Consider the following 26,912-nt stretch of genomic DNA (forward strand, 5'->3'; position numbering starts at 1 on the left):
TTAGTATTCTATAATAAAGATGTTCCATAATTCATTTACCCAGTCCCCTTTAGATGGACATTTATATTGCTTCCCTTCTTATGTCACTACAAACAATGCTGCAATAAATATACTTTTATATCCATCTTTGGGCATATGTTTGAATAAATCTGTGAGAAATTCCTGGAAATAGAATTGCTGAGTCAAAGAGATGTGTATTTAAAATATTGATATAAGTACTGCCAAATAGCCTATTGATGGAATTTTATTAATTTTCACTCTCACTAAGAGTATCCAAGATGGCTCACTTCTTCATATGCTTACCAACACAATGTGTTATCGCATTTCTAATCTTTAAAATACACTCTCCTAGTTTTGTTTCTAAATAGACATGAAATCTATTTAGTAAGTTGTAAAATCCTACCTATCTAGTGGATAGAAGTCAGCATAGAATAGAAAATATCAAAGAACATCACTTACAAAGAACATCACTGTATAAGAAAATACAAAGAACATGACTTACTTGAGGGCAAGTGTAGTTTTCTGAAACTTTGGCTTCAGTCACACATTTGTTTAAGTGTATGTATAAACTGGATTATTACATAAAAATAAATTTTTACTGTGAGTCTTGGTCTAAAGAGTTTGAAAACATTGCCCTACAATGATGACAGCTACTTTCTAGAATATTCTTCTTTCATTTTCACTTCTTATTCTAAAATAAAAAAGAAAATTCCTTAAGCCCTGTCTTACTTGCCCTTCCCTCTTTCCCTTATGCCCCGGGTTTTATCCTGTGAGAAAAATGTTCTGATGCAAATCCATGTCAGTCCCTCTTCCGGCAAGTCACCCAATTCCTCCTCACTTCCTGCTGGAATCAGAGCTGGCACAGAGGGCCTCTCCTCAGAGGGCCTTAGGGATGAGTTGCTGATGACATTATTTTACAAAGGGGGCACTATTTACATTTAGGGCAGTGCTGGTCTCCAAGGCGAGGGGTTGTCCTGTACATAACAGGGCATTAAGAATCCTTGGTCCCAGACACAAAATGCCAGGAGCAACCTCTAAGTCGCTGCAATAATGGAAATGCCCACGCCTTACCTTTCTAAGTGCCCCCAAGGGGGCTGTATCATCCCCAGTAGAAAGCCTGGCTGCTGGTGCCTGGGGGTGGTAGAAACAATAGCTAAGATTGTACTCTAAATGACTTTTGTACCAATCACCTTTCTTTAAGTCTTGCTTACCCTGGGGCCTTTATATGCGTTATTTCTTCTGTATGGAATACTCTACACCCCTAACTACCCTACACACACATACACACACACACACACACACACACACACACACACACACACACACACACACTGCTTGGCCATCTCCTTTACTCATCCTTCAGGTCTAAATATCAGAAGCTCTTGTGGTGTGCCATTCTCTTCCTTTGTCACACTTACCACAGTCATCACACTGTCCTGGTTTTTTGTTCTTCTGTTCATGACCCTAATCTCCCCCTGATTCTCTCCCTCTGTGAGGGAGAACGGCCTTGGTTGTTACATCTGCAAATGTATCCCCAGTGCAGCGTCTAATACCTAGAAGGTGCTCAATAGATAATTAGAGGAAGAATGACTTACATATGTTCTCATTTTGTATCAGGAGAAGCAGGGATGGACCGATGCCCATTTCCTAAGGGTACCAAATAGTCTGTTTTCCTTTGGTGACTGAGGCTCTTGGCTGCCTGAGGCTCTTGGCTGCCTGGGAACTGATAGTCAGGAAGTTCTGATGAATTATCCTGGACAGGCATGTTAACCAGGGGCTTGGCAGGAACAGAGGGACACTCAACCCCAGAAATCTGCAGAGTACGAAAGGGCCTGTTTACAGAGGCATCAGAAGGCATAGGGGATCTGCAGTAGGTGGTGCAGTAGCCTGGGGACTTGCACCAGCAGGGGGACATTGCCGTGTTGTTGTTTTAGAGGGTGACGGGCAGGAGAAGTCGCCTGGACCTTGAAAGAGAAAGTTGTATGGAGAGGCCACCTGAGAGGAGCTGTGGCATGTGGCCAAGAGACTTGGTCAGCCCATAGTGATAACTCAGGAAGAAAGCAAGGGCGTGAATGCCCCAACCACTCCTTCCTCCTACCCCCTCATTGCCTGCCAGGGCTTGCCATTGGCTTAACCCAGTGGACAGGGAGCCTGAAGATGCAGTCCACATGGACCAACCTCCCGGGGCCCGGTGGACAAGGGCAGAGAGGGCTCTGAAAGATAAACAGAAGATAGCCGGGGCAATGATTATCTCAGGGGACAGTAACGGGGTGGGCTTGAGGACTGTGCAGTGGAATGGTTAGGACCATGGCCACCAGAGACAGAGTCCCTGCGCTGAAGTCCTGCCTCTTCCACCCCCTAGGTATATCATCTCTCTCTTTGCCTGTTTTCTCTTCTGGAAAATGGGAATAACAATGGTGCCCACCACATAAGAGTTGTGTGGACATTGAATGTGTTATATCACATGTCAAGTACTTAGAGAAGTGGTTGGTGCATGGTAAGCGCTCAATAATTATTAGTGATTATTATTTATTAGTAGTAGTATTGTCATTTGGGGCATCATTCTCTTAGGCTTGCACAGAAATTAATTAATTAATATATATATTTTCCATAAGTTATTGGGGTACAGGTGGTATTTGGTTACATGAGTACGTTCTTTAGTGGTGATTTGTGAGATTTTGGTTCACTCATCTCCCGAGCAGTATACACTGCACCATATTTGTAGTCTTTTATCCCTCACCCCTCCCACTCTTCCCCTCAAGTATCCAAAGTCCATTGTATCATTCTTATGCCTTTGTGTCCTCAGAGCTTAGCTCCCACATATCAGTGAGAACATATGATGTCTGGTTTTCCATTGCTGAGTTCCTTCACTGAGAATAATAGTCTCCAATCTCATCCAGGTCACTGCAAATGCTGTTAATTCATTCCTTTTTATGGCTGCATAGTATTCCATCATATATATATTTTATATATATATGGTCTATATATGTAGTGTGCATATATAAATATATATATACCACAGCTTCTTTATCCACTTGTTGATTGATGGGCATTTGGGTTGGTTCCATGATTTTGCTATTGTGAATTGGGCTTGCACAGAAATTTAAATGAGAGGAGAAAATGGATAACCCTATCCCTTTTGTTGAAGGATGGGGTTTTGCCAAAGAGAAAGAGAAGTAAAACTTAATGACAGTGGATTTGGTTCCTTGGTGCAGAAAAGATCCCCCCTCCTTTTCCATTACAGGGCCTGACCCCAGCTTTGAAATGTGAAGTTTTGATTGCTAATACAAATTGAATTTATTTGTTTTTTTTTCTCACTTTCAGCAATGTCATCTTTTTTTAAAAAAATAAGTATAGGCTGATGAAACATATTTAAATGGAGAGATGAAATTAGTTTTCATTTGCTACTTTGAAATGTTTTAATCCCCTGAAGAGAATGATTAAAGCTCTTTGCAGAGGGTAGGGGTGTATTTTTTTTAAGTTGATGTTTATATTCAACATTCCATTTTTGCACTTCCTGGTGTTGGCGGATAGAATGATTTCATTGCCTACCTCACCAATGGGCCACAATGAGAGGTGGGGGTGGGAGCAGGACTGAAGCTGCTGCTGGGAAGGAAAAATCAAGTAACAAGAATGCTTTGTAAAGAAAGGCAGTAGGGGCCAGGCATGGTGGCTCACACCTGTAATCCCAGCACTTTGGGAGGCCGAGGCAGGCGGATCACCTGAGCTCAGGAGTTCGAGACCAGCCTGGCCAACATGGTGGCACCCCTGTCTCTACTAAAAGTATAAAAATTAACCGGGCATAGAGGCTCATGCCTGTAATCCCAGCTACTACTTGGGAGGCTGAGGCAGGACAATCGCTTGAGCCCGGGAGGCGGAGGTTGCAGTGAGCCGAGATCACGCCACTGCACTCCAGCCTGGGCAAAAAAAAAAAAAAAAAGAAAAAGAGAAAGGTAGAAGTAAAGGATGCCAAGAAACAAGAAGATGGACATAGCATATCCTGACAAAGGAACAAGCCATGCTGTGCAATAATAATAAATATACACACACAGATATATAGAGAGGTATATCTATGTATGTATAGGTACAGAGATAGATAGATATTTTGGATTAAAATTTTACAAATAAAAGCAAAGAGGTTGGAACGAATGGGGAATTCTCTCAGGCATCAAAGTTAAGTTTCCAGATTGTCACTGACACATAATGTATTATGCTGATTAAATGTAACTAAAATATTTATGGAAAGAGAACATTAAACCTTATCCAGCTGCCAGTGTCCTGGATATAGATGAGAGCACTAGATTAAGAGTCTGGAGAACTGGGTTCACCCCCTGGAGCTTCCTTTCCCTGGTTTGTGACTCTCTCAAGACACCAAGTTTCTTAGCCTCACATCCTCATTATAATCGGTCCACTTCTTACTTTGAAAGATTTGGGTTGGTGAGAATGAAAATCCTTTGTTGGCAGCCTTAAAAAGGAACAAGATCATGTCCTTTGCACATGGATGAAGCTGGAAGCCATTATCCTCAGCAAACTAATGCAGGAACAGAAAACCAAACACCACATGTTCTCACTTACAAGTGGGAGCTGAACAACGAGAACACATGGACACAGGGAGGGGAGCAACACACACTGGAGCAGGTCGGAGGGTGAGGTAGGGGGCGGAGAGCAGTAGGAAAAATAGCCAGTGCATGCTGGGCTTAATATCTAGGTGATGGGATGATCTGTGCAGCAAACCAGCATGGCACATGTTTACCTATGTAACAAACCTGCCCAGCCTACACATGTGCCCCAGAACTTAAAATAAAAATAAAAAAAAGAAAATCCTTTGAAGAATATAAAATTGTCTATAAGAACATGGCATATGGGAACAACACACACTGGGGCCTGTTGAGGGGTGGGGTTAAGGGGAGGCAGAGTGTTAGGAAGGATGGTTAATGCATGCTGGGCTTAATACCTAGGTGATGGGTTGATAGGTGCAGTAAACCATTATGGCCCATGTTTACCTATGTAACAAAGCTGCACGTCCTGCACATGTACCCCAGAACTAAAAACAAAAACAAAAAATCAAAAGAAAGTTTGGAAAAAACCACAGGCTATTGAATAAAACAAATATGAATACCAAGAAAAGGGAACATAACATATGTTTAAGTGTAATAATAAGCAAATGCTAAGGATCCATTCATCCACCAAGAATTTGCTGTGCATGTACCATGTGCCAGGCACCGTGTTAGGTCCTGGGAATCCAGGGACGACTACTTTGAGGGATATAGAAAGACAGTGCTAGATGTGTATGTCAGTAGAGACAGATTAGAATTCAACTACTCTAAGACCTTTATATTGTCTTGGATGAGGGTACAGAAATTGATTCATTTTAGATTAAGTCACATAAGCATATTAAAAAATGGAAGGTAAGTTCTGAAAGAATAGGAAAAGAATATAACTTCTAAACTAGCAGTGGGAGAAATAGAAGACAGGAAAGGCAGGGGAGGGAACCATGGACAAGGCAGAGTAAACAGAAAATACAAAATCAGATGACAGAATGAACTTCAAATATAGCAGTAATCATAGATACAAATGGTCTAAACTCACCAGCTAAAAGATAAAGATAAAAAATGGGGCAGTGGTGGTAGGGGGAAATCCAGCTATAGCTAACACATAAAATACAGAGAAAGGTTGCAAAGAAACATGGTCCTTTTCCAGGGGTAGATTATAATTGTGTCAAACATATCTTTTATCTCTACTTACATTTCCCCCTTTCTCTGGGGACTTTATACTAAAGCAGGGATTATGTTAAATTGACTGAGTAGAAATCAGGGGTGAGGGAGAAACGAAAGGAAAGAGGATTTATTGAGTCAGGTACTGTGCTGGGTGGTTTTTAAAAGGGAAGAAACTGGCATAGGTTAGAAATGTACATTCTGGTGTAGCTTATTGGTCAAATGCCCAGACCGTGGTGTCAGACAGACCTGGACTTGGTTTCCAAATCATTTAATCATTCATTTACTCATTTAACTAATATTTATTGAATATCTACTATGAGTGAAGAAGTCTGCTAAGAAGTCACTTTAATTTCTCTATGACTTAGTTTCCTCATTGTATCAGTTACCTATTGCTACAATAGCGCTGTGTAAGAAACAACTACAAAAAACCCCCCCGTAGCTTATAACAATAAACACGCTCTTATTGCTCACTAGTCTATAGGTTGGCTGGGCAGTCATGCTGATCTGGGAGGAACTTGGCTATCTTGCTCAGCTTGATGATAGGTCTGCAATTAGTTGGTGAGTCTCTGGGAACTGGCTGGTCTAAGATGGCCCTGGTTAGGAAGCCTTGGTTCTATCTTATGTGGCTTCTCATCTTCCAGCAGGCTAGCTTGGATTTATTGTTATGGTAGAGGCAGGGATGAGAGAGAGAGAGAAAGAGAAAGAAAGAGAAAGTGCAAAGCCGGCTGGGCACGATGGCTCACGCCTGTAATCCCAGCACTTTGGGAGGCTGAGGCGGGAGGATCACAAGGTCAGGAGATCAAGACCATCCTGGCTAACATGGTGAAACCCCGTCTCTACTGAAAATACAAAAAATTAGCTGGGCATGGTGGTGGGCGCCTGTAGTCTCAGCTACTCAGGAGGCTGAGGCAGGAGAATGATGTGAACCCGGGAGATGGAGCTTGTGAGCCGAGATCATGCCACTGTACTCCAGCCTGGGCGACAGAGTTAGACTCCATCTCAAAAAAAAAAAAAAAAAAAAAAAAAAAAAAAAAGAAAGTGCAAGTCCTCTTAAAGTCTAGGCTCTAGGCTCATAGCATTCTACTGGCCAAAGGAAGCACAGGTCAAATTCAATTCAAAGGGTGGAGAAGTTAACTCCATCTCTTGATGGGCAGAGCTACAAAATTACATTGCAATGTGAAGTCACGTTGCAAGGGGCATGGGTACAGGGAAAGGAAGAATTAAGGCCATTTTTGCAACCAATCTACCACACTCATCTATTTATGCAGAGATAATATTAGCACCTACTTCTTAGAGTTATTGTGAGAATTCAGTTGGATCATGCATATAAAGCAGTGATTTCGAGTCAGGTTTACAGGAGGCACTCAGCAAATATTAGCCCTTGCTGCTGCTGCTGTTGTGATCATCAGTGTTAATATTATTATTAATTTGGGTCCTCCTCATCCCTGTGCGTCTGCTCAATGCAGTTCAGAGGTTCAAATCCCCTAGTAGCTTCTGCTTCTGCATACCTTATTGTTTTTCCTCTTAATAAAAGAGCAAGTCTGTTGACGGAGAACTTCCTTGATTTTGTGAATGCAGATGCCACTGTGTGTTAGCCTCCTTTGTCCATTAGCTGTCAAGGCAGCAAGGCAGCGATCTATTTAAAGAACACGTAGGTGCCTCTGCTTTTTGCCATCAAAACTGTGCCAGGGATGGAGATACCTCTGAAGTAGGGGCTGAAGGGTCCTGACATGAGACGGGACCTCTGTTTGCCATCTGCATTTACTCAAGAAAGGGGAGTTAATTGCCTAGTGAAGTTTGGTTTCCTTATGTTAATTAATGATGCTAGCAGCTGAACATGAATAGGATATTGTTTATTTTTACTTCCAAAGGAGAGAGATTGAGGCTTGAGTCAGAAATGCAGCCCAGGCTGCAATTTTGCTAAATTCTATAGTCTTGCTCACCATACCGCAGCAGGATGGGTGCTTTTTTGGCTGAGCTAGGATAAAAGGTATTGCTGGGCCTTGGCTTTGTTGGAGCTTCTGTTTATTGACAAGGAAAGAATCTCCAAAATGCTTTTTGTCATGTAGGATAAACCTCAACAGTGGTGAATGCATAGGCCTGACATCAGCTTCTCTTCCATATGGGAGGCACCAGCATTTACAGAAAGAATTCACATTTGGGGAGAAGAGCATAACAAATTTATTGACAGAAATTCCCACCAATCTTAATTTTTTTAAAAGAAGGGAAACACCTTCTTCTGAGTTCCATCCCCAAACACAAGAAGAGCCAGAGATGGAATGTGTTAGTGATTCATCAAAAAACAGATTTTAGTTTCCCTTATTTTTAGAAGTAGCTATCTAGGTATTGGGTTCTGTCAAATGAGAGAGAGATTATATTTGGAAATCCTAATTATGGAGAGGCTTTCTTTAAAAAGCAGCCTAAAGCCAAACTGGCTCCCGCTGATGCTTCTTTAGTTGTTTCTTTTTTCTCTTTAATCCTTCTGACACCCTGAAAGTGGTTCACACATAGAATTAAAAGAATCCATTTTGCCCATCCTCGATGTTTACTTGACTGTGTAGTTCCAGAAGCCATAATCTCATTCTCTGGCCATCACTTTGAAGAATAATGTCAGGAAATATATGAATTTATTTTTTTTTAGTTGGAACACAATTTGAATAGGCTAAAGCAAAGCAAAACAATAACAACAAAAGGCAGGGGAACGTTTTGTTTTACATTATGGAAAAGTGTGGGGGCTTCAGGCATGGCTGGATTCAGGTGCTCATATAATGGCGTCAGGAATCAGTTTCTTACATTGCTCTCTCTCTTTTGCATAGGCGTCAACTTCAGGCTGGAGGATACAAAGAAGCCTCTTGGCAGCCCCAGGCTTACATTGTAGCAACTTAGCAACCCTGATGAAAATGATATGCCTCTTTCCTAAGAATGCCTGCAAAAGTTTCAGATAGGAATCTCATTGGCTTGCATTGAGCCACATGCACTTCTTTGCACTAATCATTGTGGCCAGGGGATGAGATAGATGGATTAATTAGGCATGGACATGTGCTAACTCCTGGAGTATAGGGAGGCATCAGCTCCACCCAAACCTCCACCCGAAAGGACTGACTGTGGGGAAGAGGTGGTTTACCAGAAGGACAATCAGGAACAGGGAATGTGTGCTTACCTGGCAAAGGTAGCAGAAAGTCTTCGGGACAATGTGCTAGTCTGGGTCCTCTAGGAAACAGACACCAAGACAGGAATAGATGTGCTAGGATTTGATTAGGGGAAAGGCTGATGGGAGAAAATAGGGAGGTGGCCAGAGAAGGCATAAGGAGCCACTGGACCCCCAAGTGAAGGGGAGAGGGAAAGAAGGCTGGGAGCGAGTGTCCTAGACTCTCATGCAGCCTAAAGGCGATTCAGCAAGGTGTCGAGGAGTCCTCCAGCCAAAGTCTCTGTCGGAGGAGTCCCATGTCTCCCAGGGACAGGCCAGTTTTAGTATCCCTGCAGCATTCCATTATTGGCTGGGAGCTGCCCATGGGAAGCATGGCCTCATTTGCACTGATGGATTTGAGAGTGCAGCAGCTGGGGCCTTCAGTCAATTAAGCTTCCTGTAGCTGCAGGTCTGCAAAGTACTTTCTCATGGCCACTATGTAATAACTCATATTCATACAGTATCATATAGATTAAAAAGTGTTTTTGTAGCTGTCAGCTTAGTTTAATAATATGATCATCACACCCTTCCATTGTACAGATGGAGAAGGTGAGGTAGGGCTGATTATGATTTATCCAAGGCGGCTTTGCTAGTTAGTGAAGAAGTGGACTCACACTCTGACCACCGTCTCCATACCCATCACACCTCCACTGTATGGAGGGTTGAATAATGTCCCCTTAAAATCCATGTCTACCCAGAACCTCAGAATGTGACCTTATTTAGAAATAGAGTCCTTGCCGATATAAACACTCAGGTTAAGGTGAGGTCAACCTGGATTAGGATGAGCCCTAAATCCAATACGATTGGTGTCATCATACAAAGAGAGAAATGGACACAGACATAAAAGAGACAGAGGGAAGAAGGCCATGGGGTGATGGGGGCAGTGATTGGAGTGAAGCAGCCACAAGCCAAGAAACTGCAAGGACTGTCGGCCACTGCCAGAAACTGGGAGATTGGCCTGGAACAGATTCGTCCCCAGAGTCTTCAGAGCGAACACAGCCCTGCTGAGGTCTTCAGTGAAAATGGCATAATTTTTCTTCAGTATCTCTTTCTATATTTCTTGTCTGTTCTTCCTTTTCTCCCCTTTGTGTAACCAGCACTCTCATAATGCCTCTCTTTTGGGGGCTCATGTTGGCCTCATCTTTAAGAAATTTTATTGATTGAGGGGGTACATGGGCATAATGGATGTATTGCATTATGGTTAGGTTTGGGCTTCTAGTGTAACCATCACCCAAATAGTAAAAACTGTACCCCATGGGTAATTTTTCAATCCTCACCCCTCCCACCCTCCCTGCTTTTGGAGGCCCCAGTGCCTGTTCTTTCCCTCTGTAGGCCTCATTTTTGTGAAAACATCTCATGTCCCCTAGGTTTTCTCTTCTTCCTTCAAAACTTACGTGTCCTGTGTCCATTCTCTCAAATCTATTTCACCTGTTAAGGATAAGCCGATAAACGTAATCTTGCAAACTAGAAAGGAGTATTTCTTCCAGATAACATTGGCATTTTCATGACGATTTTTATTACCTTCAGATTCAACAGGCATTTGTTGAACACATGCTATTTGCTGAGCTCCATATGGGCCCTTTCATGTGTTTTAATCCTGTTTTATCCTTACAAACATCTAGGCAGGTAGACACTCTTCTTCCATTTTACCAATGAAGATGGAGTGTCTCAGAACCTCTGCTTCCTTTCCCTGCAGCTCCCTATGTGGGTATCAGAATGGCCAACAAGGAGACGCGATTTTGTGTTTTGATACCCTGAAAGACTGACTTAAGAATGACATGAAACTTCCTATGAAATTATCCTCTGGTAGCCGGGCATGGTGGCTCAAGCTGAAATCCCAGCACTTTGGGAGGCTGAGGCGGGCGGATCACCTGAGGTCAAGAGTTTGAGACCAGCCTGGCCAACATGGTGAAACCCTGTCTCTACTATTAAAATAAATAAATAAATAAGCCAGGCCTGGTGGCACATGCCTGTAGTCCCAGCTACTGGGGAGGCTGAGGCAGGAGAATCGTTTGAACCCAGGAGAAGGAGGTTGTAGTGAGCCAAGATCATGCCATTGCACTCCAGCCTGGGCTACAGAGTGAGACTCCATCTCAAAAAAACAAAACAAAACAAACAAACCAAAACAACAACAACAACAACAAAACAAAAAAAACATATCCTCTGGAACGTACCTGGTTCCCTTGGAAAACCAACAGGCATTTCCAAGTGCAGCCAGACTCGTGTGCCTTGGGATTTTCTCTCTGTTCATTTACTTCGCAAGAGGTTCTTGGGTTTGTCATCTGATTGAACACGAATGTTCCATGTGGCTGCGACTTTAGAACCATCAGCTCTGGGGCAGAAGACTTGCAGCTGATCTCCTCCCTGCAACCATCACTTCCCATTTTTTTGTCCAAGCCTCCTCTTCTGTGTGGTTCGGGACCATGAGAGAGCCCCTGGGTGAATGGGGGGCCTGAATTTCTCTCCGTTTAGTTTCTTTGTAGTTTCCTGGGTGTGGTGGTATTGGTGGAGGATCAGTGAGCTATTGGCATTGGCCCAGAGGAACAACCTCTCACCCAGGAAATAAATGGCTCGTAAAATGGTGCCCTTTTCATCCATTCATTCATTCACTCAATCATTCGTTCATTCATCAACTATTTATTTGGTATTTATTCTGTGCCAGGCTATCATGTTAGATACACAAGAAAGACATGGCTTCTGTCCTCAAGGAATCGCTATAGCCAGCAATTCTTGCACTGATCTTCTGGGTTGATGATCTAGTCCAGGTCTTCCTATTCAAAGAGAGAAGCATCTAGAAAACACGGCGCTTCTTGCAGAATCCCTTAGTTACTGACATATTCCATTGCTGATAACTAAACATGCAATTCAGGGTGGTCAGGTGTCTCTCCCACTTTCCCACGCTGGGGATCATGATGGAAGGATACAGGCTATTATGGAAGCTGAATTATGTGCAATGGGGGCAGAGAAGAGGAGGATCCAACCATATTGGGAGCAGTTCGGGATGGGTCCTGGGGAGAGTGGACAGATACTCTGTTCCTGTCCCATGCAGGCCCTTCAGCATTTATTCAGTACAACGCAATGCTTAACAGCATGGGCTCTGACATCAGACAAATGTGAGCTAAGCCCCTGCTTGATTACCTGCTAATGCATGAGGCTCAGTCTTCTCATCTGAGAAATGGGGATTAATTTTAGGATCTATTTTCCAGGGTAACTCTGAGTATTAAACAATATCCTGAATGTAAAGAACTTAGCTGAAGTCTTGGGAATTTGTTGTTATCATCCTTCACAAACTCTGGGGAGACTACCAGGAATCAGAAAAGGGGAGCTTCAATCTGGACTGGTGTAATCAGGGAGGTCTCCTTGGAGGAAGTGACTTTTTGGTCTCTAAGCTTGGCAAGAACAGGGATGGTATCCCTTTTCCGTCTTTCTGTATTCTTAGCACCTGGCATAAATCAGTCCTCAGCATATGCTTGTTGAGTGACTAGATGAGTGACTGACCAGGATCTTGAAGAAAGAATAGGAAATGCACGTGGAAGGGACTTTTCGGTATTTCTCTCTTCCCAGGGACCGTATTTATGAATGGAGTCATCTTTTCTATTTCTCCTTATTTTCCTTTTAATAAAGAGATTACAGCTTTTCAGGGATATACCAAGACTATCCTGGTGTGGAGCTGCTTCACTTCCCCTGGTATGGGATGTGCCACTATTTATTTAAATGACCCCCTGTTGTCAGACACTTAGCTTGTTTCCAATTTATCATTATTGTAAGCGATTCTGTGATGATCATCTCTGCACGTACATCTAATTATTTCCTTAGGTTAAATTCCTGGACAGAGTCTCATGGGTCACACAGTAGGTATGTGTAATGTCTTAAGATTTTGGACACACAGTGTTAGGTCACCCTCAAGAGAGGCTGTGCCAGTTTCCCTTGCCACCTGCCTGTCAGCTCATCTGCTTGCTAATCTGCTGCCTGAGAGATGGGCTCTCACCATTTCTGTAGCACTTGTCACTGCCTTCCCTGCTTGGCCAAGTGGGAATCGTGGGGTGAACTTGTCTCTCCATTCTTCAAGCCTGCTGGATATCTGTCGTGTCACGTTAGGATTACGTAAGTGTGAGGCTGAGAAATCTCCTTGGAGGAGAGAAACTCCCCAGATGTTGGAGTCAGTGCTGGAGTAGGGAAGAAGAGGTGCCCAGGGCATTGAGAGACTGGTTACATGGCATTGCCCCACCCCCTACCCCGCTTCCCTGGTCTCCCGTGGAGGTAACCTGATCCAATCTCTTCCTTCCCACCTCACATGCATAATAGAAATAAACATTCTCTATGCTCTGCCTCCCACATCCCTTTTATAACTCTTGCCACACTTGTCACACTCCTGTCACGTTTTTCTATATCTCCACTGGCCGGTAGCTTGGAAGGATGGAGTCTTAGTCATTTTGGTATCTCCAGCATCTGACATAGGATAACAATAAAAAATGAACAAAGTGAAGGTAATAATATAGTAGTAGCTAATGTGTTGGGCACCTACTATGTGCCAAGCCCTTTATATATTTTATCTCATTGAATAATTCCAAGAAACACATGTCGTACATATTATTATTAGTATCCTCATTTTACAGACAATGAGGCTAAGGCACAGCGAGGTAAAGTGACTCACCCAAGCTCACACAACCAGTGAGTGGAAAACGTGGGACTCAAAGCCAGCTCCCTCTCAATTATTCTGCTAGGTGCTTGGTGAGTGTCTTAGCCACTAAGTGGGAAGCCAGCTTTTCCTCTGCTCTCTCCTTTATACTAGCTTATTTCTAGGAGGTTTTGACAGTTATATGTCCACAGCAGAGATGAGGAATCTGGCTTATTCATTTCCAGGGAAAAGCAAACTAGGGGCTTGAGAGGATCTTCTTGGAGGAGTGCTTTGAAAGACCTACCTGGAAATAGATCTCTCTTGACTTTCCCATCTCCAATCACACTGCCTGGGGTCACTCCTTTATGAATTCACTCATTTTCCATCAGAGCTTAAAGCTCCTTTTGAAAATGTAGATTCAATAAAGCTGGGGTGGGGCTGGGTAGAAAATGTAGAATCTTCCAGCAAATATCAGCCCCCTTCATCCTTAATACTTTACTGGTCATAAAGACATCTGAACTTTCTCCTCAAGCTGCTGTTCCTTACTCTTCTTTTCACCTGTTCAAATTCAGTCCAGCTCAGGTCCAACCTCACCCCCAGGCAGGTTTTCCAGCCTCTCCCCTCTTATTCAGCCCTCTCCCTGCAGCAGCCACTCCAGTATTGCTCTTCCGAGGTGATGGTCTATCCCAGGTTCCGCTAAAATTGTTCAAAGACAGCAGCATGTTGAAAATACAGGGTTCCTTGCAGAACCCCGTGAACTATGGTCGTATCTCATTTATGGTAACTAAACATGCAATTTGGGATGGTGAGATGCCAGTAAGTTTTATGAGATTCCAGGAAGACAAAAGACACAAGCATCAAAAGTTCTAAGAATAATTTATTTATTCGACATTGACCAGGCATCAGATTTGTTCTGGGCCCTGAGAACTCAGAAATACACAAGACTGAGCTGTGTTCTTGGAATGTCCAGTCTGGTGGGGGAGCCAGTTATAATGAAGGGTGGACACAGGGAGAAGGTGAGGTTCTGTTGTAGAAGTTCAGATGAGGAAAATGCAGTCAGCCTTCAATAAGTGTCAGCTGTTTATTTGTTACAGGTTAGAAACAGATTCAGATTCTGGAGAGGACCTGGGAGACGAAAGGTTCTACATGCTTACTTTATTCTTTTGGCCTAAGATTGTGTTTTGGGACTTACTGGCTTAACTGGGAAGCTGGCCTTAAGAGATACAGCTGTGGCCGGGTGTGGTGGCTCACGCCTATAATCCCACCACTTTGGGAGGCAGAGGCGGGTGGATCACCTGAGGTCGGGAGTTCAAGACCAACCTGACCAACATGGAGAAACCCCGTCTCTACTAAAAATACAAAATTAGTCAGGCATGGTGGTGCATGCCTGTAATCCCAGCTACTTGGGGGGCTGAGGCAGGAGAATCACTTGAACCCAGGAGGCGGAGGTTGCAGTGAGCTGAGATTGCGCCATTGAACTCCAGCCTGGGCAACAAAAGCGAAACTCCATCTCAAAAAAAAAAAAAAAAAAAAAAAAAAAAAAAGGTACAGCTGCATGGTGGTTGGCAGAGCATAGTTAGGCAAACCTAGCATACCCAGAGGAATGATTTCAGGACTGACTGATTTTCAGATTTCAGGGCAGATAATGCTATGGAGGTGATGGAAATGACATTATGTCACTGCTGTAAGTGGGAATATAATAATTTTCTAATGTGCTTTAAAGTAAAAATGTAACATCTAAACATTGAAAAAATAAACATCCTTAGAATACCTAGCTTCATCTTTTGGATCTCAGCACAATGTGTATCACTCATTGAAAGATACCTCTCTTCCATAATAAATAATAATCACAATGGCCATGATAATGAATAAAGATGACAGACATGGGGCTGCCTATGTGCCGGGCTCTGCTCTAAGTGCTTTAACATATGTTAGCTAATGTGATCCTAACAACAACCATATAAGGAAGTGCTATTATTTGCTTTGCAGACAGAGAAACTGAGGCAAAGCGAGGTTTAGTAACTTCCTCAAGGTCACACAGTTTGCATGTGGTAGAGTCAGATTTGAACACTGGCAACCTAGCTCTAGAACCTGGCCTTTTAACTATTTCATTATGCCGTCTCTGCCGTTGCTGGCCTTTCCCCCTTACTTATGGTCATTTTGGGCTGGACGTTTTCACTGCATTCCTTGAGGATAGGAGTCTGGATAAGCACACAGTAGAAACTTAGTAAATGGTAGCTGTTATTCATCATTTAGAGTATACAAAACTCATTCCTATTCATTAGCTCAGTGAAACATCCTGGCTGCTTCAGGAGATGAGCGGGGAAGGTATGGTGGTCCCATTTTATAGCTGAGGAGACTGAGGTTCGGAGCATGCCAGTGACATGCCAAGGTCCCAAACTGGGAAGTAGGGAGCTGACATCAAACTCCGAGTATCAGAGAAGGCAAGTCCAAGTTCCCTTCCCCTGGCAGAGCCTTGCCTGATAACGTGGAATTGACTGATTAATAAATAAAACTTGTTGACTTGTCTTGAAAGCTTGCTTCGCCAAGTCCTACTGTGTCTTTTCCTAAGGAGGTTAGTGGGCTTCCCCACGATTGCCCTTTTCCTTGTGGGAAGGGATTTGTCAGTGCACATAGGCCAATCTCAGGGACCCAGAAATCCTTTCTCTCTCTGTCTCGTGTTCTTTCTCTTTCTCTTGCACGCCAATCTCTCTGTTTCGTTTACTTGTTCTATCTTTGACTGATTCCCTGTGATGAGTTGTGCTCCTGGAAAGCTGCCCTGTGACATTTCTTCCCTTTTGTGTCCCTGACAGTAGCATTTCCCTGGAGGCTCTTAAAGGAGAAGGAGGAGGGAGTGAAGAAGGCATGGATGCCTTAGCAGTGTCATCCAGCGACAAAGCCCAGTGTTCAGGCTAAAGCTTTGAGCATTTGTCCTTTCTCTTGTAGGGCACGCGCATGGTATTGTTCAGAACAGGTTGTAGTATGATTGAAGCACTGGGTTCTTTGTCTAAGAGGGAGCTCAGTCGTGATTCCTAAAGCCGATTTGCTATGGGCTTCTTAATGTAGAGTCCCCTGGCAGACTTGCTATATTGGTTTCCTATGCTGCTGTAACAAATAACCACAAACTCTGTGGCTGAAGACAACATAGATTAATTATCTTACAGTCCTGGAGGTCAGAATTCCTTAAACCAAGGTGTCAGCAGTGGGGTTGTGTTCCTTCTGGAGGCTCTCAGGGAGACTCTTTTCCTCACCTTTTCCATTTTCTAGAGCCTGCCCACATTCCTTACCTGGTAGCTTCTTCCACCATCTTCAAGACCGGTAACAAAGCATCTTCATACCTCTCCCTACCTCTCTTTCTCTCTCTCCCCCTATACTTCCATCCACACCTTTCCTCTCTGACTCTGGCCCTCCGGCCTACTTCCTATAAGGACCCTTGTGATTACGCTGGATTCACCCAAATAACCCAGGATAATCTCCCCACCTCAAGATCCTCAACTTCATCACACTTGCAAAATCCCACTTGCCACTTAAGGTAATCTATTAACCCCTTTTGGGGATGAAAATGTGGACATCTTTTGGGGCCATTATTTTGCCTACCACACTTGCTAAGTGAAATGGACTATCTCAGTGCCCATTTCCTTGGGAGACAGAAAAGCACAGAGGACCTTGAGATAAACTGTTCAGATTCACACCCCATTCTCCCCCTCTTCCTGGCTGTGTTATCTTGGGTGAGTCACTTGAGCTCTCCATGTCTGATTTCCTCATCTTGAAAATGGGTAAATAGCACAACACAACCTCCTTTCACTGTTGTCAGTCATGAATAGTGCTGGGGAGATAAAGCATGGCACCTGGTAAATAGTAAGCACCTGCCCCCTGCAAAAGGAGAGATGATTAGGAATTAGGAATGCCAGATAGCATAATGATCATAAATTCACAGGGTCTTGGTTCAAATTCCAGTCTCACCACTTATGAACTCAATGGCCTCAGGCTAGTTGCTTTAGAAGTCTCAGTTTCATGGAACAGAAATGAAACCATTATCATCCTGAAATGGGATTGTTGGGAGGATGAGATGATGCCGCTGCACATATACAAATTGTGCAGGAGGTAGTGGGTAGCATTTGTTGCTGTAGCTGTTACTACCATCATCATTTCCCATCCTCTTTGGGGTGATGGAAAGTCTTACTGGGCTGCCTCTGCTCCATAAAACAAGGGTAGAGCAAGGCAGCTTGCTGAATTGCGGCCTGAGGAATCTTCGCAATGTTCTATCATTAAATGAAGCCTCGAGAGCGTCAGACCCTGGCCGGGCTCAGCCTTGAGAAGTCTGGGTTTCGAGGTGTCTCCCTGCTGCAGTGCCACAGGCTGGTGGAGTTTACAGCAGCAGCTGGTTCTTTGAACAAAGGGTTCTCCAGAAGCACCCGGGACAGAAGAGGGGTTTGGCAGTGGTGACCAGGGAGGTGGGCAGGGTGGGGCAAGGTCCCCTGACAAGACAAGGCTAGTTCCTAGATGGCGTGGTGACCAGAGAGGGTGCAGAGCTCAGGTTTCAACCATATTATTATTTTTTAATTTTGGTGCAAAATCCTTGTTTCAATGAAGGCTTGGGCAGATGCCCAGTATGCAAAACAGTTAAAAGCACCACTAACTGTTCGAGTTGAAACCAGAGTGGAGGGTCAGTTGAGGCCTCTTTTCATTTCCACAGGGGCCTCTAGGGGGCCTGGTTTAGGAAAAACTGACAGGGTCGTGAAAACACAGGCTTTGGAGTCAGACAGACCTGAGATTTGCATCCCTGCCTCTGCTGCTCCCTGGTTGTGTGAGTTTGGGGGCTTCACATCATCTGTCTGCTTCTTGTCTGCAAATGGGGCAGTAATAGCACCCACTTCAGGTAGTTGTGAAGTGTGGGGATAATCACTGTAAAGTGCTTAGTACACTGTGTGACACATGGCAAGTGTCTAGGTATTCAGCAGGTGGTAGCTATTGTCATTCCCTAAGGAGGAGCTGAATTCATGAGAGGCCCTCCCAGAATACATGCCTAATGGCCGGGGAAGCTGTGAGAAATTCTTTGGGATTGGAAGCCAAGAGGCCTGGGAACTACTTGGGTTCTGATTCCACCACCAGCATCCTAAATGACTTTCATTTCTCCTTGGGCTTCTTGAATCACTCTTCAAATGTTTATTGAGGCAGCCAGGTGTGGTGGCTCACACCTGTAATCCCAGCACTTTGGGAGGTCGACGTGGGCAGGTCGCTTGAGGTCAGGAGTTCGAGACCAGCCTGACCAACATGGCGAAACCCCGTCTCTACTAAAAATACAAAAATTAGCCAGGCGTGGGGCGCATACCTGTAGTCCCAGCTATTTGCATGGTTGAGGCATGAGAACCTCTTGAATCCAGGAGGTGGAGGTTACAGTTAGGCGAGATCTCACCACTGCACTCCAGCCTGTGTGACAGAGCAAGACTCTGTCTCAAATAAAACAAACGATATTGTTTATTGAGGGTTTCCTATGTGCCTGGGACTGCCCTAGGCAATAGACCACAGGTCCTGGCATCTGAAAGGCTTGCATTCTGTACTCAACTCTGCTACTTACTAGCTCTTTGATTATGGACAAGTCAATTCTCGTCTCTGGTCCCGAGTTTCTCCATCTGTAAAGTGAGGACACTGAATTTATGTCACAGGATCATCCCAGAAAATATTCGATGAAATTTTTCCCCTCAAACTTGGAGAATGTATTTGAAATGAACTCTGAGAGAGACATCCTGGAGCATGTTCTTTGGAATCATACAACACTGAGTTTGAATGCTATGTCTGTAATTTACTGTGAAGCCTTGAGCAAGGAATTTTATTTCTTGAGTCTAAGTTTTCTCATTTGCAAGATGGGAATAATACTAGTGTCCTGAAAGGGTCATGGTGAGGACTTCAGAAGATGATACATGTAAAGTTCCTAGCAGAAGGGCTGGCACATAGTAGGTTTTCAATAGCTGCCATCATTGCCACCACCACCACCACCATAATCATCACCATCAACATCATCAGCATAATCATTGTCAATCAACACCATCACTATAATCATCACTATGATTACCATCATGATGACAATTACTACCACCACCACCACCACCACCACCACTGAGGCAGGAGGTTCATTTGAGGCGAGGAGTTCGAGACCAGCCGGGGCAATATAGTGAGACCCATCTCTGCAAAAAAAAAAAAAAAATTAGCAGGGTATGTTCGTGTGCACCTTGAGTCCTAGCTACTGGACAGGCTGGGGTGGGAGGATCACTTAAGCCCAGGAGTTCAAGGTTTCAGTGAGCTATGATTGCACCACTGCACTCCAGCTTGGGTGACAGAGTGAGACACTGTCTTTTTCTTTTTTTTTTTTTTGAGATGGAGTTTCACTCTCGTTGCCCAGGTTGGAGTGTAATGGTGCAACCTCGGCTCACTGCAGCCTCTACCTCCCAGGTTCATGTGATTCTCCTGCCTCCACCTCCCGAGTAGCTGGGATTACAGGTGCACACCACCATGCCCAGCTATTTTTTTGTATTTTTAGTAGAGATGGGGTTTCACCATGTTGGCCAGGCTGATCTCGAACTCCTGACCTTAGGTAATCCACCTGCCTCGGCCTCCCAAAGTGCTGGGATTACAGGCATGAGCCACTGCACCTGGCAGAGACACTGTCTTTAAAAAATTGTTTTTTAAATGAGCTCTAAATGTTCTCATTTTAACTCCTGGGTCTCATGGGGAGAAGTAAGTGACAAATGTAGTAGTTAACCCTGGGCCATCTGGATGGGAAGCTTTAGATATGAGTCTCCAACAGAGAGAGTTCTCCTTCACTTTGCAGAGAAGTTCTAAGCAGATCTTGGTCTGTTTGAGATTTCCTGGCCTTTTTCCAATTTGAGCCCTTTCCCAAAGTTAGGAGGAATAGGACTCTTGAGATATGGAGCACTGGGAGCCATGGGAATCCATTCATCTTTATATATTTCCCCTTTTGATACTTTTATTTCATTGTCCATATAGTGAATTCACTTCAGAAAGCCAGTCTGGGTCTTTCAGGGAAGGGTCTTTGGCCAAGGCTCAATGGTCTGATTTAGACCTAAAATTTCCCTTCATTCTACTCAAACCACCTGCTGAAGGGTGAGGTTGGCACATGCCACCCTAGATGGGCTGTCAATTCCTTTATCACTCTGTCCAAACATTTGTGTTTTAGGACAGGTTATGGACCATGAAATCATGGCAGTTCACAGCTTGGGTATTTTTATTGTTGCATTTTAACCTCTTGCTTCCTATCTTTAGGAAAAATAAGGTCATTATGTTATCATTTTCACAGATGGGACTTGGAAACATTAAATGACTTTTCCAGAGTTGTAAGGGGGCTGGATCTGACTTCCAGAAAACCATCAAGTGCTTATTCAACTAAGCCACTCTGCCCCTTAGAAATTTCCATTTCTTAAGCCTCAGCTTTTCTGCTCTGAATTCTGAGAAACTCCAGGTACAGGTCAGAAATCTGCAGCAATGGGGGTGAGGACAGGTCATCTGGGCGAAACTTTGAGGGGAAAAACCATTAGGGAGCCCCCCACACCGGCGCCAAGCTCTTGTCTGAGCAGAGAGGAGCAATGCAGGACTGGGGGCGTATGGGAGACAGGGGCTGTGAAGTTATAGTTCCTTTGCTCTGAGAGTGAGCGACAGTATTAGAAAAAGTGTGTGGTAGGTAAGCTGTCACTGACTAGACTGTGTGATGTCGAGAAGTCCCGTCCCCCACCCCTCCGGACTCCCCTTTCTCTGCTTTAACCATCTAATTACTTAACTTCTCTGCCTAGGGGTTCCCTTCCCACCCATCCCCTCCTCCGAGGCATCTTAGCGCTGTCCGTGGTGCTGACCGCCAATCCCCTGGTTGCCGTTTCGACCAGCTGGGCTCTCTGGTGCGCCCAACCTCCCCTCCCGGCCTCCCACCTTTCTTTCTCCAGGCACCGCACACATAAATCACGGGTGGGAGGCAGGCTTGGTTCCCGCTTGGTTCCCCCTGCACTGGGAAGCTGCCGCCCCGCTTCCCTTGCTCACACAGGGCTTTGCAGTAGTGGTGGCAGCCGCGGCAGAAACTGGCTCTGGGGAAGCAATTGATTCGTCTACTGCCAGCAGCCCGGAGTTGCCTACGCGGACTGGAAAGGAAGGGAGAAGGGAAAGAGAGAGAGAGAGAGAGAGAGAGAGAGAGAGAGAGAGAGAGAGAGAGAGAGAGAGAGACTCACAGAGCGAAAACCTTCATCCATGTGGAGGACAGTCTGAGGGAGCCACTGTCCCTTGTCCACTGACTCACTGGCTGGTCCGAGTTTTCTCCGCTTCTGGCAGTGGTATTTCTTTTTGTCTTGGTCCTGCATGATTTAGGGGTAGTTGATGTGTCTGTGTGTCTACGTGTGTGCACTGGTGCTTTGATTTTATTTTGGGAAGAGTAGGAGAGTCAAATGAACAATTTTCTTTCAGGCACCTCCGCTGAGCTTTTAAACCAAGTCATTGGGACTTAGCGTCTTTCTACCCGGCAGGGAAAGGAGGAGTTGGCAAGAATTTGGCTCACCCATTCCCCCTGCAATCCTCCAGCGTCGCGGTAAGTGATATTCTCCCGGGTTGTGCAGATGGGCTAGGGGTATTGGAATCCCAATTGTGATGTGTGTTCATGAGCTGGTGGGGTAAAGGGTAGTTGGGAGGAGAAGGGTATCGAGGAACGACTATGCTTATTTGCCTACATCCTGCAGTGTTTTATCACCTAAGCGGCATCCCAAAGCCAAATGAGATTTTGGCTGAGTGCCCAGGGAGGGGGTAAAATGTGCTCATGTTGTAGGCAATGCGATCAAGATTGTGGCTTCTGCCCAATTTGCCCTCTCCTTTGCAGCAGAAGCTGGTGAAAGTAGCCGGCAGTTCTCTGAGAGAGTTAACCCTTCGTGGGGCTGGCTAGTCTAGCATGGAGGGACTCTGGGTACTCTGACTTAGCAAGTGAATGCTTATCCCTGGAGGGGAGGGGGTCACCTGAGACTGGAAGGGTAACTTTTGCCTGGGCACACTGGGTAAGATTTGCACAGGACAGAGCTTAGATTGTACCCTCTTCCAGGAACAGCTGAGTAATTTAATTGTGGTGATTTTTGCGAGGTTGGCTGTTCATGCTTTCCTGAGATGGAAGACCTGGGAGCCAGGAAAGGGCCACACTCTGCTTGGGATGAGTGGTCAGGCTGGCCAGAAGGGAGCAGCCACTGCCTGCAGAGGAGATGATGTTTTATTTTCACAGGTGGCATAACCTGTAAGTGATTGTATGGGGGAGCGTCCTGGCACTAGCTTGGGAGATTCTATCCTTGAGTTCATCTCAGAAGGAAGGAGGGGAACAAAGCTTGTTCAAATTCTGGGGAAAGATTCCAGGCTTCAGCTTCAGTTTTGTTCCAGGGTAGACCGTCCCCCTGCACTAGTTTCTTTTTCCAAGATCCTGATGGGGAAAGGCTGCACCAACCTGTTAGTGAGTGGGAAGTGGAAGTACCTTGAAACTGAATCCAAAAGCTCACATTTAATTTCGAAATGCTTTTGATGCTAATCTGCTACCCATCAAAAGGGGATTTCACTTTGCTTTCTGCTTTGATTACATCTACTTTTCTGGAAATGAATGCCCTTATTTTTAGCATTTTTGCTATTATCTCAGGGGCCACCTCAGTGTTCTGCACCCCCAAGGATTTCCTTTTTAGATTCTTGTTCTTGGAGGTGGGAGGAATAAAACAACAGTCAGAGATTGGCAAACCTGAAATATAAGCAGGGTTCACTCATTCTTTTTTTCTCTAGCCCCATAGCTAAGAAGAGATGCTGAAATCCCACAGCATGTGCCAGCTCAGGCAGGACATATGAGGCAGAAGAGGAGGGTTGTCTGGTGGTTAGTGCCAAAGATTTGGTTCTCAAAATCCCTAACTTCTCTTCCTAGCTTCCCTTGCTGGGTGACCTTGAGGAGGAAGTTGCCTTAGATTCCTCACTGGGAAGCCTTGAGTGTGAATAATGAATGTGTGGAAATTTTTTTCAAAAAAAGAACCACATATCTGGCTATGGGTGATATTTAAAGTATTGAAATTTGGTACTAATTGATCAGAATGGCTAGGGTCCTGGAATAAGGCATCTTAGGGGGCCCCTGCTGTACTGAGTGTTAATCTTTTAATTGCTGGATTATGGAGAGGTTTGGGGGGATCTTAGGGGGCTATCAAGAGAGCCACGAGGCCTCAGGGCAGCATCCCCATTTAATTTTAATATTTATATTTTATTTTAATATTTTTAACAACTGGTTTAGCCATGGGGTACAGGCCAGCCCAGCTGGGATAGCTAAGACTTGGGTGTCCAGATGTGGACACTTCCCAAATATCTCTCCACTGCCTCACTTCCTTAGGGATGGCCAAGATCCAAGAGGCCGCCCTCCCTCCTCCCCCGTCACATTTGAAGTGGTGCATTGTGGTGCACCAGGGAGAGGGAAACAGAAGCTTCTGGAAAGAGCCTTGGACTTGGGTCAGGAGACCTGGGTTCCAGTCCCAGCTGTCTCCCCTTTCTGGGCCTCAGCTTCCCCATCTATGCAATGGGGCAGTCTGTCTGGGTGGCCCTAAGTCCCCTTCCAGTTCTGGCATTCTCTGACTATGAGATAGGTATGTGTGTGAGTGTGAGTGACTGCACATGCCCACATTTCTAGGAAGGGTTAGCACTGTGCTTGAGAATTTATCCTGTGTCGGGGAGAGGCCCTGTTTGGGGTGAATGGGGATAGGGGAGTCTCTTGTGAGAACTTTGCTAGGTTTCTAGAATCCTGAGCTCAGCTGGAAAGGGGTCTGCTTTATTTATGGCCTCAGATGCACAGAGATGTAGATTTTGCAGCACTTGAAGGCTCCAAAGAGACTCTTCTCAGGAGTAGCAGCAAGGACTCCTTGGAGAGGCTCTGCTCTGAAAAGATGCATATACACACAAACACACAACATCAGGGGGTTAGTGGATCCTCAATAATGCCCATGTGAGCACCCCCCCAAGTTCAGGACCTCTGACTTAGTCTAACCCTTTCCAGGGGGCCCAGAGAGGAAAAACAATTTGCCCAAGACCACACAGTAAGTTATGCCAGCAACATGTAAACCCACCATTATGAAGACCAAGGCATCATCCCCTCACTCCTGGCTCCAGCAGCCCCTACTCCCCCAATCCAGCCTGAGGTACAGAGGAAGGACATTCAGCAGTGTCTCTCCAGCCCGTGCTGGTAGTCAGGAAGCTTAGCTATGGAGACAAATGTGGACATTTCCTTTCTTGTTGGCAGGAGAGAGGCAGCAGACAGAGATTCTGTGATTCCACAGGGGTAGCCTGGAAAGTCAGTGCCCCCAGCCTACTCTGCCTTTCTCCTTCTTATTGCTCCGTACACAGACTGGCTGCTTTGTCTGAAGATGTGCATTTGGTTGGGGTGGCTGCTCTTGGGCTTTCTTTGTAGGCTGTGACATTATGCTTTAACTCTTTCCCTCTCTGTGAATGGGTCCTACAGAGTTTATGGCTTTCCAATAAAAACCACCATGACACATGGACCTGTCTTCTGCCCTTCACCCTCATTCAGTGGGGAGCTGATTGTAATTGCAGATAAGCCAGGAATTGATGTGAAGCCAATGAGAAGAAAACAGTGTGGTTTATTTCTGTTAAGAGCTGTGGCCATAATCTGGGATAAAAATAATTCTGGGACCCAGTCATGGTGGGCTGAAGCTGATGATTTTAAATAATTCAGCTGCCACCCAGGATGGAGAGCCTTGATGTGCTGAAAGAGTGAAGGAGGTACTGCAGAAATAGCCCCCTTCTTTCTGTGCCTCACACCTGTCTACCTCCTTAACCAGCCAGGGGCTGCAGTGTGGGCTCTGGGGGCGGTCAGATCTTAGTTCTAATTTTGACTCTGGCATTTCCTTGCTGTGTGACTTCAGACAAGGCCCTTAACCTCTCTGAGCCTCAGTTTCTTCAATTAGGTGTATTAGGGTAGCATGATATAGGGATTAAGAGGATGGGCTCTGGAAATAAATTTCTTAGGGTTAGATCTTGATCCTAGCACTTTCTGATTGTGTCACTTCACCTCTCTGGACCTCAATTTTCCCATCTACAAAATGGGAATAAGAATGCAGTTGTGAGAATTTTAAGAGTTAATGATCACTTTATACTGAGTCTGGCAAGGAGTAAATATCCAACAAATGTTCGCAATGGGGGTGATGTTGGTGATGGTAACAGTGAAATCGCCCCTGACCAAAACAAAAGTAGGGTGAGGTAGAGGAAGGTGAGTTCTTTGGGCTAGTTGTGTAGCTGTATGACTCACAAGAGGGAGGACAAAGCTTGGAGACAGGAGCTGCCAGCCCCTCTTGTTCCCCACTGCAGTTCCCCAGTTGCTGCAGGTCCCCAGAACTCAGTTTCTTCATCTGTGAAATGGGCAAAATGACTCCCTCTCTGTTTGGCTTGTGAGGCTCTAAGCAACTAGCAGGGGAGTCATGAGCCTGGGGGGTAGGCCCCAGAGAAGAATTCTAGGAGGAGAAGCACTGGTGACCACTCAGTCTTTTGTTCCTTCAAGTCCCTGGGAGGTTTTTGCTGAATCATCCCAGGCTATAAGCTCTGAGCCGTGTATTTTCTCTAGGAAACCTGAGCCTTCCTTCCCTTCCCTGGGAAGTGCCTATGGCACTTCTTTGTAGGAGTCCTCAGGTGCTACAGGGTGAGATCCTTAAGGGCCAAGACTGTGCTATCTTCATTTCTGGTGTCCTGGTCAGCACACAGCAGGTGCTCAGCAATGACTTACTGAGTGAATGAATGAATGAAGCTCAACTGATTTACTAGCGAACATGTCAGTTTGGGGCCTGTGGTCCAGCCAGAGGCCTGCACACAGTAGGTGCTCAGTTAGTATTGATTATGATGAGTCAGTCATTGGTGAAAGGTTTGAAAGGACTTGGCTCCTGCCTCAGATTTGCTACAGGCAAAGGACAGGCCTCTCTCTCTTCCTGCCATTGCTATTTATCATGCATTGCACATTTATTGACTACCTACAGTATGCCTGGCACCATCACGGGCACTGGGAATAAAATGGCAATAAAGACACAGTCCTGGCCCGGTGGGGTGGTTCATGCCTGTAATCCCAGCCCTTTGGGAGGCCAAGGTGGGTGGATTACTTGAGGTCAGGAGTTCAAGACCAGCCTGGTCAACATGGTAAATCCCAGTCTCTACTAAAAATACAAAAATTAGCTTGGTGTGGTGGTGTGTGCCTGCAACCCCAGCTATTTGGGTGGCTAAGGCAGGAGACTTACTTGAACCTGGGAGATAGAGGTTACAGTGAGTCGAGATCACACCACTGCACTCCAGCCTAGGGCAAGCTCTGTCTCAAAAAAAAAGACACGATCCTTTTTGGGAC

At 45.1% G+C, this 26,912-nt stretch overlaps 1 protein-coding gene across 5 annotated transcripts in view; it reads left to right on the top strand.

Annotated features, from left to right (window-relative positions):
- RPH3A (rabphilin 3A) overlaps positions 1 to 26,912 on the top strand; it is a 318,385-nt gene that overhangs the window by 189,147 nt on the left and 102,326 nt on the right. For 2 of the 5 annotated variants that reach the window (XM_004053923.5, XM_055359159.2), the window contains exons 1-2: positions 21,463 to 21,855; positions 21,986 to 22,106. The exons of 1 other annotated variant lie outside the window; for it this stretch is intronic. The gene's annotated coding sequence lies outside the window, so the exon portion shown is untranslated. Of the gene's footprint in view, positions 1 to 21,462; positions 21,856 to 21,985; positions 22,107 to 26,912 lie in introns of those variants that run through there. 2 more of the 5 variants (XM_055359157.2, XM_031000805.3) reach the window with 1 other exon arrangement.

This window comes from Gorilla gorilla, chromosome 10 (genome assembly GCF_029281585.2).
Source record: "Gorilla gorilla gorilla isolate KB3781 chromosome 10, NHGRI_mGorGor1-v2.1_pri, whole genome shotgun sequence".
Lineage (NCBI taxonomy): Eukaryota > Metazoa > Chordata > Mammalia > Primates > Hominidae > Gorilla > Gorilla gorilla.